This window comes from Eumetopias jubatus, unplaced genomic scaffold (genome assembly GCF_037043125.1).
Source record: "Eumetopias jubatus isolate StellerSeaLion01/CBP00866 unplaced genomic scaffold, mEumJub1_p1.0 scaffold_1, whole genome shotgun sequence".
Taxonomy (NCBI): Eukaryota; Metazoa; Chordata; class Mammalia; order Carnivora; family Otariidae; genus Eumetopias; species Eumetopias jubatus.
Genome location: NW_028274807.1, coordinates 46,438,308 through 46,455,854, shown reverse-complemented (window position 1 = coordinate 46,455,854; position 17,547 = coordinate 46,438,308).

Here is a 17,547-nt window from a genome sequence, read left to right as displayed (position 1 = left end):
TCCCTTTCACAGGATTGTGACCTGTAGTATTTGGTAATAGAGACTATAGTTAGCCAACTCATTAGTGTAAGGCTTACGGACTGACATGATGTTTTAGGCAGAATCACCCAGCTGAGGATGAAGCTGACAGTGGTCCATGCCTTCACTAAGAAAAACATTTTTTGAAACCTAAGCATGGCTAAGCTTACCCTGTTCTTAGTTGTAAGCTGGCATTACAATCTGAGTGTTACATTTAGTAATAATTCCAGACATATATGGCTGGTTTCTTAAAGCCAAATAAGCATTTAGATAATAGAAGGAACAAAAGGTCAGACAGTCCTGCCAAAGCTTGACGGTGGTGCACGTTTTCAGGAAAAAAAACAATGATTTCCTTTATTCTGCTTTGAGACAATATCTTCGAAGTCTTCACTTACCATAAAATAATAGCATATCATCTGTATGGAACACAAGGAAGTAATTAAAGCCTGACCCCAACTTACATTATAGCAGTTGGGTGAAGACAAATGAAATTTTATATATAAAAGTGCTTTGAGCTTCTAGAAGGAAGGTTTTAATACAAAACCTGAAGAATGTTCACTCTAGGTGTTTCTATGAGTAAAAATTACATTTAAGTCACATATATTCCCTGTTTTGAAATCTGAAGCTAATTCTAGCCATAAATAGAGCAGATGCAACATGATCAAGGAAACACTGCTATAGGTACTCTCTAAAAATGCTGCTGTGACAGGTAAGCATAAAAATCTGGTGCTGACTCCATGAAAAGTGAGACTGTGGCTAAGAGGTTCATTTAAGGTGAGTCAACAGTGGAATTCCTCTGCTCAGATCCTTTTTGAATTAAGTGAAAAATAGCACTATTATACTTGTCTCCAAAATGACCTCTAATACCATTCTTCTGCACCATTCAAGCTACACCCACCACTGAATTGCTCTTTAAAACCACTAAACTGCAGTCCCGTCTAAAGGTTAATGATGCAAACCCATAACATAACATTTATAAACAAACAGTTTCAGAAAGAGAAGGAAAAGTCTTAACCAGAAAGCAGAAATAATATTTACGGTTTAATTGTAAGTGCATGGAACACAACTAACAAAGGATACCCCTTCATTTTTCATTAAAACCAATTGAGGAAGAGCTGTGTTATGACTCAGAACTGACTTTTCCTTTAATCTGATATTTAGACCTTGGTGATGGTGCCAGCACTGAGGTTTGTCTACCTATGGCTTTGGATGGAGTGTCCTGAAATAGCTTTTCCTTACTCTTTGGGAAATGAAATAGAGATAGTGACAGGAGTGAGAAGAAAACCCTGCTCTCAGATCACACTGAAACTGGACTTCAAGTATAGGATCTCATGTGGGACCTAATCCTGGCCAATAAATTGATGAGTAGTGAAATGAGAAGCCCAAAGCGGGGTGCAGCTTTTGAGGTCTGTGCTGACTCTCTTCAACCACAGTGTGTCCAATGGTTAAGGGGCAACTGGGCACCATTGCTCTGGAATATAAAATGAAGAGTTACCAACCTAGTTGCAGTTCCTTGGAAATATTTCTAGCTGGGTTTTCTCAGTATTGATGACAAAATAATCAGCCAGAAGGTTCTTATTAAAGCATATGCCACTTTCCAAAGAGTGTGTGCATGGACAAAATAAAAGCTGTTTTTCTTCTTGGTTTCTACCTGGCAGAAAGACGGACTACTGAGGTTCACGGGCAAGAGGCTATATGAACCTTTGTTTTTCCTAATTTGTATAGAAGCCCCTTATATTGGAGGAGTGAGGAGAGAAGGGAGCTGAAAAATGGAAAGGTCACCACCCTGACAATTTGTCATGGGAAATCAAAATGTATGCTAATGTAAATGATTGGAGAAAATTGGAAAGAAAAAACAGGGAGTATGTTTCTAATCAGCTAGAGTGTATTTCCCAGGGCTTAAGCAGTGGTCCTGCCCACATACAACTGTTTAGGGTGTGTACATAAGCAGGGGTTAGTTTAGGAAGGAAACAGAAGCTTACCTGTTCCCCAGTGATTTACATGAATGAATAACCCAAAACAAACTAGCGATTTAAAAAAAATAGCCAAAAGCCACATTCACATTTGTCTGGGAATTCATGTTGGAGAATAGCCTTTTGGAATTGTAACAATGAAATGCTAACATTTTGATCATTTTAATCATCATTCATAAATCTCGAATGGTTTTGCCAAAATAAATATATTTGCTTTGGGTTAAAATGTACCAATTTTGTACTTTGAAATACTGTTTTCCTTTTTTCAAGAAGCCAGATAATCAACACACAGGAATTTGAACACAACAAAGTGTACCCTGGGCTTCAGGTCCAAAACTATTTTATACTTAAAATGATGGATTTCATTTTGCCTCCCACATTTAACAAATGTTAACATATTGCCATATTTGCTTCTTTATTAAAAGAAATAAAATGTGTAGCTGTCACTGATGTCTCCCTCCACATGTCATTCCCCTCCTTTTCCTAAAGAAAACCACGAAGTCACTGAATCTGGAACACTGCTAAGGGATGCAAGCCGTGTACTGTAGAACTCCAGTTGTGCAATGGGACAGCCCAATAACCACCACATAAAGTGCCCACATTTATTTTTGACCATTCAATATGGATGCTTGTATCTTTATATGGTATTTATTTATTTAAAAGATCTTATTTGACAGAGAGTGAGCACCAGCTGACAGAGCAGCAAACAGAGGGAGAGGGAGGAGCAGGCTCCCCACTGAGCAAGGAGCCTGATGTGGGGCTTGACCCCAGGACCCTGGGATCATGACCTGAGCCAAAGGCAGATGCTTGACTGACTGAGCCACCCAGGCGCCCCTCTTTATGCAATATTTACCATGCTTTCAGTGCTTTAAAAATACTTACAAAGACACAAAACTGTGCATATCCTCCTTCACTTTGTGTTATTTTTAATTACAGTAGAGGTAGTGATTGCCTACCCTTTAACTATTTCCTCCCTATTCCTTGATAAAGGAGTCCCAGTTTTATTGAGATTTCCATTTCTTAGGAAAGGAAAACCTGTCCCCATGCCAAAGGTAAATACCAGCTAGTATAAGCAATCATGGTAATCTCATTCCTTCCCAGTGAATGGACAAAACAGGGCCATGTGACTTAATTCTGGTCAGTAAAACAAGAGAATCCTGCTGGGAGGTTTCTGGGAAAGATCTCTTATTCTTGAAAGTACAGAAAGAAATGGCTTCATCTTCTGCTGAATATTGTCCTATCTGTAAGCCCTAGAACTGTGCAGCCATCTTGCTACTTTGAGGAGGCTTACCTGAAGATATGTCCACGTAATGACAGGGGTAGAGCAGAACTATGGGCAAAATGAGGAGAAGCTATATTAACCAATCATCAGGCTATCCTACCTCAAGTTTCTTTTTATATGAGCTAATGCTTTTCCTTTTTATATGCCATATGGATCATAATTTGTATTACTTTCAGGAAAAAGCATCTTTTTTTTTACAATGCTGGGAAATACGGATTTTTCTTGAATATTTTAAATCACCGAATAGTTCTAATGTATGAATATTTATCCATTGTCCTATTAATGGACATTTAGACTATTTTCAGTTTTCTACTATTACAAGATTGCAGCAAACATCCTAACTCATGTCTTCTTATGCGTATTGTATAAGTGGAATTGTTGGGTCACATACATAGGTAATGGATATCTTCACTTGTATTAGATATTCCCAAATTGTTCTCCAAAGAGCCTGAAACAACTGATGCCCCTGCAGCAGTATATAGGAGCATGTCTTTCCCAGCACTACTGGCCTTTCAGGGTTTTACATTTTGGTCTTTTCATACTTTTAAATGTTGCCTTCATGCTGAAATGGTGTCTTCTTGTTACTTTCACTTCCATTTACACATTTACAAATGAGGTTGAGAAACTTTTATGTATTTGTTAGCCCTTGAAGCTTCCTTTTTTAAAATTGTTTATTTAAGTTATTTCTATATTATTCTATTGGATCGTTTGTGTTCTTTGTTGGTTTTTAGAATTTTTTTCAATAACCTAGACGTTAACTCTTTATCAGTTATATGCACTACAAATATCTTCTCCCAGTGTATAATTTGTCTTTTATTTATGGTATCTTTTGTGACACATGCATTTATACTTGAGTGTAGTCAGATTTCTCAGTTTTTTCATTTATAACTTGTGATTTTTATGTCTTCCTTGAAAATTCTTTCCTGAGGTCATAATGACAGGACCCTACATTTTCTTAAAAATTGTAAAGTTTTGCTTTTCACATTTAGATTTTTAGTATATCTATTTGTTTTGCTTTTTAATGAGGTGGAAATTTCTAAGTTTTCTTATTGTATAAATCCCTTGTAGCAGTTAAGGTATAATCAGTAAAGAGAAACCATGCTAGGTATGTCAGAAAAGGGAGTTTAATATAGAGAATTAGTTACACAGGTATTGAAGGAGTTAGAGGACTAAAGAGGAACCCTTTGTTTCAGCCCAGAGAGAACTGAAGGAAGCAGATACCAGCCTTAGGTCTAGGAGAACAGAAGAAAGAATTGGAATTAACAGATCCTGGAAACTCAGAGGACTCCCCTGACAATATGTGCTCTGACCTTTTGGACCTCCACCTGACTCCTGCTGGCACCTCTGATGGGCGCGGTAAGGCTGGCTCTGGGATATGCTGAAAGAACTAGAAACTGGACTGAACTGGAACCTGCTGGGCTGCCGTGCCACTGCCTGGGTGAATTGGTACTGCTAAGGCAATGTTAATGGGAAAACAGGAAAAAAAGAACAACCTTCTCTTCCTGCATTCCAGTCTGCCTCTATTCCTTCCACTTGGCAGAACCTAAGGGGAAGCCAGGTAGCAAAGGAATCTGGAAAATGTGGACTGTTTTCCCAGTTGCAGCTTTACTGAACAGAGTGTAGAAGGGTAGATTCGATCCAAGAAACAACATCGGAAAATAAAGAGCCCATTAGTGGTGTCCACAGTGGGCTGTATGTACCTGAGGAGACATGCAACCTGATTCATGGGGCTGTGAGAAGAAACTCAATTTTGCTGTTATTTAACAAGACTATTTAGAGTTTTCACACTAGTGCCCTCACTCAATCTACATAACCATTGTTAAATGTAAAGATAAGCTAAACACTGTTACCAAAAACCCCAGATTCCAAAGTTGACCTTTGATAAGATAACACATTATTGTTGGTAGTATGCTACCTAGCAGATATTTTCTTAAAAACAAGCACCCTTAATTTGACCCTTCAAGATAACAGTGACATTTTAGCCACAAGCAAGAAACAGCTTTTCAAAAGAAGCCTCATATAAGGAGAATTTGTGGGAGAATATTTCTATTATTGTGTTACTTTGTTGGCAAAGTTGATATCTAATCAAATGTTTTCATTTGCACAAATAATCTCAAAATATGTTAGAACGTTTTCCAAATGAAAAATTCTAGTGTATTTTCAATGTGTTTTGGAAAAATATAAATATAGACTACCTTTTCATGTTTTTCAGGAACAATGACATTAGAGATTATGGAACTTTATTAGCTGAATTTTGTCAAAAGCCACTCATAATTGATGGATGAAACTAAAAAATGAATCTCAGGACTTAAATATAACCCCTGGCACACTTATTTCATTTGGACCTCTGGATTATTGTTAGTAATCTTAAAAAAATTAAAGCAGCTATTAGCACAAATGTGAAATAAGCTGAACCTAAAACCCAATTTTTATATCACTATACATAACCTATTAAACTAAGATTTTAAAATAAGAAAGAATATTTGCTTTTAGCAAAAATCATTAAATACCTTTATATTGTTAGTAAATACATAAAGTATTCATTTCACTTTGGTCTTATTTTTAATTTCTCTTGTGTATAATTTAAATTTAAACATTAGTTCAGCAATATGTAGATATGAGTTATGAACACATAAATACTCTAGGGGGTCTGTGTGAGCAAATCTGGTTATTTTAAATCTAATGAGCTTTGCACTAGGATGTATAACAAAAAGTGTTTGGAAAGAACTGTTACAAGATAAACAGGCATATTAAAAATGTAGAGTTTATTTGTGTAAAAATTGATTTGAATTGAGCAGGATCCAATGTAACAGAAAGGAGCTCCAAGGAGCTGTACAAAATGAAAGGCTTTTATAGTCAGAAGGGAGCAGGGACAAAGACATTAAACTAGGCAAAAAAAGTGGGTTGGTTATTGCAAGGTCACTTTTCTTAAGGGAATGGCAGGGGTCTCTCAGGCAGATGACCTAACTAGTGCCAGTCAGGCAATTCCTGTTTAACTTGTTTAAGATTCCATTTCTGGGAGAGCTGAGCTATAATTAAGTCTTAGTTTGGTAACATGGGACATAGCATAAGCAACTCCATTGTGGGCCTGTTGTCTTGTTTCTAATGCTACTTGTTCAGGTCGTTGTGATGTTATACTTGTTTTAACTCCTAAATCTAAATTATGTAACAACCTAAAGGATATCCAAAAATAAGTAGACTAGGAGTTTGAAAGCTTTTATTTCCTAAAAAGTTAACAGCATATAGCCTACATTTTAGTTACTTTAGAACTAAATACTCTAGATGTTTTTATAGAATGAAATGCTTTGATAAACAGGTGACCGACTTCCAGCCATTACTTCATCATTTTATGAAATCACTGATAGTCTGATTTTGGTTTTCTAAACTTCCCAAATATATATATATATGTATAATAGCTTTTCAAACTATTTCATTAAATTTCAGAATTCCAGGGCACTGACTTTCAGAGTTTTAGTGGCTGGCAGTATTCCCAGGGCCTGCAATAGATGCATTCACTTTTTTCTTGGTCCCGTTGAAAAGATCCTCTAAAACAAAACTTCACCAACTATTGTGCATTCCTGGTGGCCAGGAAAGGAACTCACAAGACTGATTTCTAAGTCTTGAGGACCTGGTTTTCTAGTGCCCTGATATGCCACGTGCCCTAAGATGCCATCATTTAGACATGTCCTGTGTATTGCAATTTGTGCTTGCTACCTGCTTCATGTACAGACCGTCTCGTCAGCTTGCCTTTTTCCTCCACCATCCTGGGATGGTCTCTGATTTGGGGGCTTGTACACTTGAAGGGTTTAGGTCTGGTCTTCCTTCCTGTCTTTCTCCCCACACTAACAATACCCCTGAGGGTTCCTTGAAAGAGAAATAACATGGCCATTTGCGAGATGTTTGTTTTGTGTCTGCCCCACCAGCAACCGGCACTGCCCCAATCCTACAATGAGAGTTTGGAGTCTAAGGCATGAAAAACATCTCGTAAGAATTTCAGAGACTCATAAAATTTGTAAACTAATGATCTAGGCCTTTCATTTTCTTTGGAAAGGTGGCAACCCAAAGTTGCATGGAGCCAAAAGGAATTTTTAAGACACAAGGAAATGCCTTTATTTAGGCTTTCATTCCTTGAAATGTTAGACAACTTGTCACTCTCTGGTAAAAAAAAAAAAAAAAAAAAAAAGGACCTCTGTGTATGGGATGAAATGGCCTTCAAAGGGGCAAAAATAAGACCATCTTGTCTGTGACAGGGTAGAATGACACAGCCACGAGGCAATGGCAGACAATTGCTGTGAGGAGAGATAGGATTGAATGGGGACAGGGCCAAAAAGACAAAAGAGAAACAACCCACTGGGAGTGGTTATAAGTCCTTTCCTGTGTAATACAGTGGAAAACACAAAACAAAACAAAACAAAAAACAGAGGCACTAAGAGCTCAGGAGACAGATTTAGATTGAAAAATCTATAAAAGAAGTAAAGGGCCAAGCACATCCAAACTCTGGGTCAGCCTAGGGGATAAATCATGACCTGCTCCCAAATATCTCACTCCATTGCTTTGGTACTTAAAATGCCTACTCTTAGTCACTCACTGGGGTGGTAACATTATCTCAGGAATGCAAATGTTACAAATTAATTAAAAGGGATGAAAGGAAGTTAACAGAAAAATATGGATTTTTCAAATTATTTGCTACTTTGGAAATCCAAAAGTGAAGTCCTAGGGGAATCTAGTACAGGAAGACATATTTTAAGGGAGACACCCAGTCACTTACTAAAATATAATTTTATTCAATTCTCTTAATGTCACTTAACACTCTTCTGTAGTTTCCCTTTTTATTCTTGTCTCCTATTCTTGACTCTTCCCATTGATATCCATAAACACAGAAGCATGTCTCATTTACCACTTTATGCCCAGTGCCTGGCATATTGCTGAGTCATGGTAAGCTCTGAAGACATATTTGTTAAATGCCTGATGAATGAAGGAATGAATGAATGAGTGATTTAAGGAAGGAATAATATAGGAGAAGATTCAGACATGGGTGTTTGTGTATGTTTGAAAAAGATAAGCCTAGGTAAATTGCTGGGAACACAGAAAGAGAAAAGTAAGGAGTGTGGACAATTGGGTACCTAAAGTCAGAACAGAAAGAGGGTTACCAAAAATAAATGTGCCATTTTCCCCAATATTGGTCCTGGAAATAAATATGCTTACTGTGTCTTAATTGGGAGGTGTGGGATATTACTATATTTCAGAATTATTGAAAAAGTCTTGGAATGAGGCACAAGTAGCCCTGCTTTTGTATTTGGCCTGGGCCTCTACCAAAAATATCCCTTGTGCTTTGCAAGAAATGTTACAGAACTGGGTGCTCTGAAATGCCTGCTTTTAATGTACAGAAATAACAAGCATTTCGCTCAACTCCATGGTGGTCCTTATTAAGCAAGTGTAAGCATTGGCTGCTAGTGAAGCCCTGTCTATGTGCCTTGGTGGTGCTTTTCATGACTGGCTCCAAAGTTCCTGTATTTCAGAAAATGAACAGAAAGAAACCTTGAGAATTTTCGAATTTAGTAACAATTTCATCATTTTCTTCGGTATTTCAAGTAGAGAGGGGGGAAAATGCTGTTTGGGGAATACTTTGACTTGGCCTCTCTTACCTTCAAAGAGCTTGGATCTGATAAAGGGGTACAGAATATAAATAGCCCTGAATGTTTCAAATCTTCTCAAATATAAATTTGTTTGGTTCATTGCTTCATTTTCTTTTTCTTCTACCCCCCACCTTTTTTTGTTGTTCTGGTGGTTTTTTGCTTTATTTTGTTTTGTACCCTGGAAGGAAGAAATCTAGACTTACCCAAAAGCAAGATGAAGACTCAACACATAACCCCCATTTTATTTTTAAGGGAAATTCTGTGTGTTCCTTCCTATCTATATAATTTTCTTTTCAGAATTTAATCTTTGCTATTTCTTATTTCAAAGCTAATCATTTACCACCTAATTTTAAGTTGCATAATGATCCAGAAATACTACCTAATAGTTTTAGAGGAAAAATTTAATAAAGGAGGAAATAGTATTCCTAGATTTATGAAGGCAAGTTGAAGAGAAGAAGAGGACCTTGTTGGACACTGCATTTTTCTGATTTATCAAAGTTGTCAGGTGACCTCTCAAGGCTAGGAGCCTACTTAAGGACAAAATTTCTTTTTTGTGTATTGGCATCACATTTCCCAGGGTAACTTAAGGGTATTGTAATGACTTCCCTTTAAAAAGGTCCAGGGTCTCCAATTATGTGTATCATACACTATATGAGTTAGATGTTCATTCTTGGGAGATGAGAGAAAGTCTGGCTCCTTTGAGGACTCATGAGAACCTCCAGTATTTCAAAAGGCCTTTCAACAGGCAGTCTTCACCAGACTGAGTACAAGTTCTGGAAAGTAAAATAGGGAAAACTAGGTTTCTTTTTGTTTGTACTTCTGATTATATATTTACACATAGCTAGAATATGTTTTAGGGTGTAACTGTCAAGTGAGTAATTTTCTGGAATGGTTAATTATTTAAAATAATTCTATTCAAAATGATTTGTTTATTCCCCGTCAGTGCCACCAGACACCAGATATTGCATCAAGTAATGTCCCTGTTGCTCAGTCTAATGGAATCATGTCAGTCCCCACCATACTTTACCTAATTAATAACATCTGTTGACAACAGTTGTTTTACTACCTAAGTCCTGATGTAGTCTCTTTTCTGAGCTTCAGAACTACCATTCTCTAATTCTTCCTCTTCTTCCTTTACTGGTGGCTCCTTTGCTGGAGATTAGTCTCCTTTGGTGGGTCCTCCTCATCTTCTTGACCACTAGGACTCAAACGCCTCAGGGTTTAGTGTTTGAACATTGCCTCTTCACTCACTCTGTTTCACTCACTCTCTATTTTCACCTAACTGATCTCCTTCAATCTCATGGTTTTGAATACATCAGTGTCTCCTAATTGTTTGTACCTTCCTGATTCCCTAAGCCCCAGACTCTAATATCTAGCTGACTCTTCAAAAGATTCCCTTGAATGGCTAATATAGTAGGGCTCAAACTTACCATTGTCTAAAATGAATCTCCCCTAAAACATTTTCCCAAATCTGTTCCTTCCACAACTTCCTTATCTCAATACCATTTCATCCTTCTACTTACTAAAGGCAAAATCTTTAGAGTCATCCTTGACTCCCCTCTTTCTCAAATGCCCCACATTCACCCCATCAACAAATTCTGCCACTGCCTCTCTTTGATTTCTCCCACCATAGTCCAACTCTTCATCTTTACTCACTTGTATTCTACCAATAGCATTCATATGGGTTCCCTTGTCCCCCAGAATTGTTAACATGCTGGTTTTGACATGGTGCCTGAGTGATACTTTTTATTTTTTTAAAGGTTTTTTCCATTTATTTGACAGAGAGAGACACAGCGAGAGAGGGAACACAAGCAGGGGGAGTGGGAGAGGGAGAAGCAGGCTTCCCGCTGAGCAGGAGCCCAATGCGGGGCTCGATCCCAGGACCCTGGGACCATGACCTGAGCCGAAGGCAGACTCTTAACAACTGAGCCACCTAGGCACCCCTGAGTGATACTTTTTAAAAAAAAATGTTTTATTTATTTATTTTTGAGAGTCAGAGAGAGAGAGAGAGAGGAAGAGGCAGAGGGAGAAGCAGGCTCCCCGCCTGGCAGGGAGCCTGATGCAGAACTCGATCCCAGGACCCTGGGATCACGACCTGAGCCAAAGGCAGACGCTTAACCATCTGAGCCACCCAGGTGCCCTTCTGAGTGATACTTTTTAAAAACTAGGTCAAGGGCGCCTGGGTGACTCAGTTGGTTAAGCGACTGTCTTCGGCTCAGGTCATGATCCTAGAGTCCCGGGATTGAGTCCCACGTTGGGCTCCCTGCTCAGCAGGGAGTCTGCTTCTCCCTCTGACCCTCTTCCCTCTCGTGCTCTCTATCTCTCATTCTCTCTCTCTCAAATAAATAAATAAAATCTTTAAAAAAATAAAAAAATAAATAAAAACTAGGTCAAATCATGTTTTCTTCCATTCAGACTTCACAAATGACTTCCAATCCAGTGTGAAATCCACGCCCCTTGTCCTGACTGTGACCCTGACCACCCATTATCAACATGATCTGGCTTTCTGCTGCCTCTCTCCAATCACATCCTCCTCTTGTCTCCTCTCTTTCTGCTCAAGGTAGATTTGGTTCCCTGCGGTTTTGGTGATGGTCCCACATTAAAACTTTTCTACTAGGGGTTCCCTAAACTAGAATTAACTTTTCTGCCAGATTTCCACATGGCTCACCTCATTATTTCTCTTAAGCCTCTTTTCAAATGTTATCTTATCAGAAAGGCAGTCCTTTCTACCTTATTCAAAAGTAGTACAAAGCTCCCCTTTTACTTACATTATCTATCCACCTTAGCTTGCTTCATTTTTTTCATTGAATTTATCATCACTTGTGCATAGATTTTTAAAATTTATTTTGTCTCCCCTCACTAGAAAACAAAAATGAGCAATATAACACCATGAATCAGAAACTGAATTTGTTCTGCTCATTCATCTAATGCCAGTGGTAAAACATATCCCTGGCACTCAAAAAATAATTGATGAGTTGAATCATAATGGACCATATACAAAACGTATACTTATTTAAGAAATTCAAGTTATAAAAAATGAATTTTAAAATTTAAGTGAGTTTATAATTAACTGAACTCTGTTGGTATTTAATAATTCATATATTAAATAATTTATAAATTTAGAGTAGAAAAAATATGGACATCTGTTTTCAAATTGGAACAATTAGGCTCAAATTTTGATTCAACCTTTTACTAGCTAGTTAACACTTTTGGCAAATTACTTATTTTCTCAGAGCTTCAGTTTTCTAATGTGTTAAAACAGGAGAATATTAATCTTGGTTGTGAAGATTATTCATATCCATTAGAAGTTTGCATAGAATGGATGGTATTATAAACAGCAGCAATAATAATGATAGTAATAGTTTTCCCCTAACTCAAAGAGTTATGCAAGTGCTTCTTTAGAGACTAAGCATTACAAGAGTTTCAGCAAGACATTTAAATGGGCTTCCCCAGAATCCCTGCTGGACTGAGACCTAAAATAAACAGAAATGGTGAGAAGAATAGGATGGTGCCAAGACCGTTGAGGCCACTATAATCCTAGAAATCTCTGAAGACATGAGCCTCATTCTGGAGTAGCTTAGGAGTTTCACTCTAAACCACCCCCATTCAAAGAACACTCAGGAGACCAGCTCATTCCAACAGCAATGCCAGAAAATCTTCTACCACAGAGAGGATCTAAATCTAAGGGAGAACAAGAACTGACCCAGTCCTCCAGTGCCTCTCAAGAGCCTGGATTATACTCAGTGAACATTAACTGACTGATCAAGTAAATGGAATATAGTGTCTATACATGTGAAATAGTGTCTTTGACATCTACACTCAGTCAGGAAATGTTCCTTTCCAATAAACATATTAAAGCAAAAGATGTATGATTCTTCTTGAAGTTAGTGCTTACTCCTTTATTTCATTTGTCATCATTGCTTCCCATCTTGGTCCCTCTTCCTCTCCCTTTAAATTCTCATTCCACCAATGAAACGCAGAAAGGTACAGCCCAGTACATGGCCAATGCATATACCTTTTAGAATGTGTTTTTTTCCTCTGTTAGAGAGGTAGATATACTGGAAGGTAATACATCTTAAATGAAGAAAAATAGAGATCTCAGCTGATAGTCAAAAAGAAAATGTCCTTCACTTCTCTTGACCTTTTCTTTTCCCTGGAGCAAAGTATCAGCCATAGTTAACAAGTTTTGATCTGTTCTAAAGGAAAGTCCAGAGGAGTTCCAAGTAACCTTACAAAACTCCAACTGTTCAGGGAAAGAAGGTAGAGACATAGGTGTTGTTGGTTTGATTTGATTTTTGATGGGACTTGGGTATATAGGTAGGGAACCAGTCACTGGGCAGAGCTCAAGGAACTATTTCATTGAGTATAAATAACACTGGCAAGGGGCACAAGAACTCTCTGGAAGAGCTCACTTACCACTGCTGCCTGCCACCCCAAAGCCAAATACTTTTTTAATAAAAAATATATACAACTGTGATTATAGAGTTATGACTTGCACAGTGAGGCTTCATCCAGTCATTTTACCTTCCTGAGCCAGTCATTGGAAGGCCAAAAATGTTCCAACTCCAAGGTGATGTGTAATACTGCTTTAGGCTTCACAGGACTGCCCAGGATCACCCTTGTCCAGGAGCCAGACCAAACTTTACCTGGCCAAAATATCACAAGAATTAATGGTTTTTAAGAGAAGGTCATTGGCAGGACCTTAGGAAATGAAATCCCAAGACATGGAACTAATTGTCTGACAGAAGAGATTTCACATAGGGAAAGAGGTACTAGCTTGTTTGACTAGTAGGTTATGTGGAGGGAACAGAGCCCAGGAATGCTCAAACGTTTCTGCAAGTCCTTTATGTGGTTTAAGTTAGGTGAAAGAGTTTTTTTGTCTCTGATCACTTAGGATTAAATAAATTTCTACACAAATTTTGTTTCTGAAATTTCATTCTTTTTTTTCTTCAAAGAGATTTTGTATGTTGACTGAAACTTTGTACCATGAGAAAATGCACATATGGAAAACTCACTGCAATTTTTTGGTTAAAAGGGAGAGCAGGAACCTCTTTCACTACTGAGTAACATAAGTGTTTGTTTACTTGTTCATACCATATTCTGTTAGGTACCTAGATCACAAATAGCCACCTGGTTTTTCAATTAGGACATCAAGGTTACTAATGGATACTTAAAAGACCACTGGAAGTGTGTGCATACTTAGAAAACACCCTCTTATCTACTGTTTCCTTTCTCACCAATTCCATTCCCTATTTTTTAAATTAAAATTAGTAAAGGAGAGCAAAGAAAGGCAGTATGTTTCAACACACTTAGGAGTTTGTTGGGTCTAGTAGACTCCCAGACATCAAATACCCCAGGATACTACCATTTTACTGAGACTTCTAATATATTAAAAACTTTAAAATATCAAAACAATGTTCTCAAAATTGTGGAACATCAAAAAATATTTAATAAAACAATATTTTAATACAAAAATACTATACAATATAACTGTAATACTTAAAAGAAAATTGTAAGAGTTATTATAAATATTTTTCCATAGTATGCTCTTGAAAATTGAGACCCAATAATGAGCACAAGTACAACATTCAATGGTAAGTATGTTTATAACCTCATCTGAAGATTACCTGAAAGCCTAATTTTCAAATACCTTCATGAGTATAAGGCATGGGTCACATGGCCCTCTTGATCCATCAATATGATAATTCCAAAATTCACAGAGGAGACCTAGTGTGCAGTTTGGATAAAATTACTCTAAGGCAAGGATTCAAGGATGTGATACCAAAAAATTCCAGTAGAAAATGGAAATTTACAAAACCTTGGGTATTCAGTGTTACCAACTAATGACTTAGGCCAAGATTATGGTATAATACACACTACGGTAGAGGAGGTATGCTGGGTAAAACATACTAGATTAGTATATAGTTCACTAGATTGGTAGTACCACAGCTTCTTAACATTAGTGAAGACAGTTCAGGTACACACAAATAATAGATATAGCATCAACATTCTGAATATGGTGTCCTATTTGTATACTCAGTTGATTAAAATAATGGAGAAGGAGTGGAAGAATAAATGACATAGTAGGTCTTTTCCCAGTGATCCTACAAGACTTCTAATGATCATATCTCTCCAAGAGTCAGAACAGACCTTGGGGCTCCTGGGTGGCTCAGTCGTTAAACATCTGCCTTCGGCTCAGGTCACGATCCCAGAGTCCTGGGATCGAGCACCGCATCGGGTTCCTGCTCGGCGGGAAGCCTGCTTCTCCCTCTCCCACTCCCCCTGCTTGTGTTCCCTCTCTCACTGTGTCTCTCTCTGTCAAATAAATAAAATCTTAAAAAAAAAAAGAACAGACCTCATCAAATCTGAGAAAGCTCAAGAAGTATCATCTACTCTTTAAAGAAAAAGATCCCCATAACTAAACTTACATCTCATTTGTGATAGTTTTTATGAATCCTTGCTCTTCTGGGGATAAGCCATATGGTCTTCCCAAAGCATATTTGACTTGAAAAAAAAAAAAGAGTATTTCTAATTTACCATTGGTCAGTTCATCAGTCTTTTGCATTAAGAAAATACATGAGTTTTTATTTCTGGGTAAAAAATTGCCCCAAAACTTAGTGATTTAAGACAATACACATTTACTATACTGCAGTTTCTGTGGACTAGGACTCTGCATATGGTTGAACAAGGTGCCTCTAGCTCAACGCCTCTCACAAGGCTGAAATCAAGATATTAGTAGTGGCTGCAATCATTTCAGGGCTGTTGGGGGAGGATTCATTTCCAGTTTCACTCACATGGCTATTGGCAGGCATTAGGTCCTCATTGGCATCAAGTATTCACCAACTAGGCCTCTTCTTTGGGCAGCTCACAACATGGCAGCTGGTATGCTTGAGAGAGGACTGGAGGGCATGGGTGTGTGCCCAAAACTGAAGTCACAGTCTTTTTGTAAACTAATCTTTGATTACTTTTGTGGTGTTCTATTTATTAGATGTAGTAGCCAGCCTATACTCAAGAAGAGGGGCTTATACAAGGTCATGAATACCAAGAGGTATGACTCATTGGAGGCCATCTTAGAGGCTGCCTGTGTACCCTAAAGAGGTAGAAGTAAAATGTGAATGGTATTGCAACTCATAAAATTACCACAAGGAGAGACCTTGTGAATCTCTCCATCTGGACGGACAGTCCCCTTCACTTCTCACCCAGAGTTATGTAGTAGTTTGAAATAGAGATTTGTCTCTCCATCATGCCATCTGTAAAAGAATGGAACTTTTCAAATTCAATGCATGACTAACACCCAGACCTGAAGGCACATGTGTACAAACAAATTATACTTCCAAATGTGAATACAGAAAGTAAAATAGTGCTAGACTTTTGTTTCTCATGTTTCATACCATTTTCTAAAAAGCATGATTTAGACTATTAAATTAACTGCTGAGGAATGTGCACCATGGTGAAAAAGAGACTTCATTTTTCACAGTTCTTGGCCTGTCTGTATGTATGTCTGGAACCTAAGCACTGAGCAATTTCAAATTGTTGCCTCTTATTTCCTCTTTAATAAACACTGAAGAGAGTGAAAAGGAAGAATTTATTTTCTCAGTTTTATATGTTTCTCTCTCCATGTCCCTTCCATTACTCCTCCCTGTCTGCTGATCCATTCACCTCAGTAAAGTTCAAAGAAATTGAGCTTCTATTGTTCCATTTAAGGCAGTCTTATGAAATGACCTTGCTTTCTGTACAAGGTTGTTTTCAATGGTAACAATGACTTTATTAAGTAATAAATTCCTCAATGATAACTTGACACCTATGAAGTTTCAACTTTTAAACTTTCACTATAAGCAATCTACCAAAAGGAATTTCAAATCCTTTAACAATAGTAAAAGACACTTTTTCACCTGCTTCTAACTCAAACATAGTTTAACATATTTGCATCATTTTTTTTCCAAAAGAAAGACACCTTTGGATACAACTCAAAAGTAAGCAATTGCTGCTAAAAGGATAGTTTTCCACAACATTTTGCTAAATTAAAATAGGGTCTGAATGGTCTTAAATGCATTTTAAATAGTCTACATTTCCATACTTTCTAATTCCAAACTATGCGTTTTATTTGTATATTAGATATCTGATAGATATTCCACAAGTATCTCAAACTCAGGATACTTCAAAATGAACTCCTCCTCCTCCCCCACCAAAATCAATTCATAGAGCTGTATGTGTTAGTAGAAATTATTTAATAATCCCAACTCAATTTATAGAAGTTGTTTAAGGAGACCCAAACAGTTTAGATGACTGGACCAATGTATCTGGGCTTAGAGACCAGCCAGTGTTTCTTCCCTCCTGGCCCTTCATTCTTTTGATTCCTCTGTTTTTATCAATGGCGCCATTAAAGACTCCTACTCACCTCAAACCGTCAAAGTCAAATTTAGCTCCTCCCCTTTCCCTATACCCAATCACCTGCCAAGTCTTACTACTCATACCTTCATGCTGTTTTCATTCCCTCTCTCACATAACTCATTCACATCCTTATATCTTACCCAGGGCTGTTGAACCAGTCTTTTAATTAGTTACCTTGACTTTGATCTTCACCCATTCACTGCTCCAGGTGACAATTAAAATGATGTCTTCCTTACACACAGTTTTG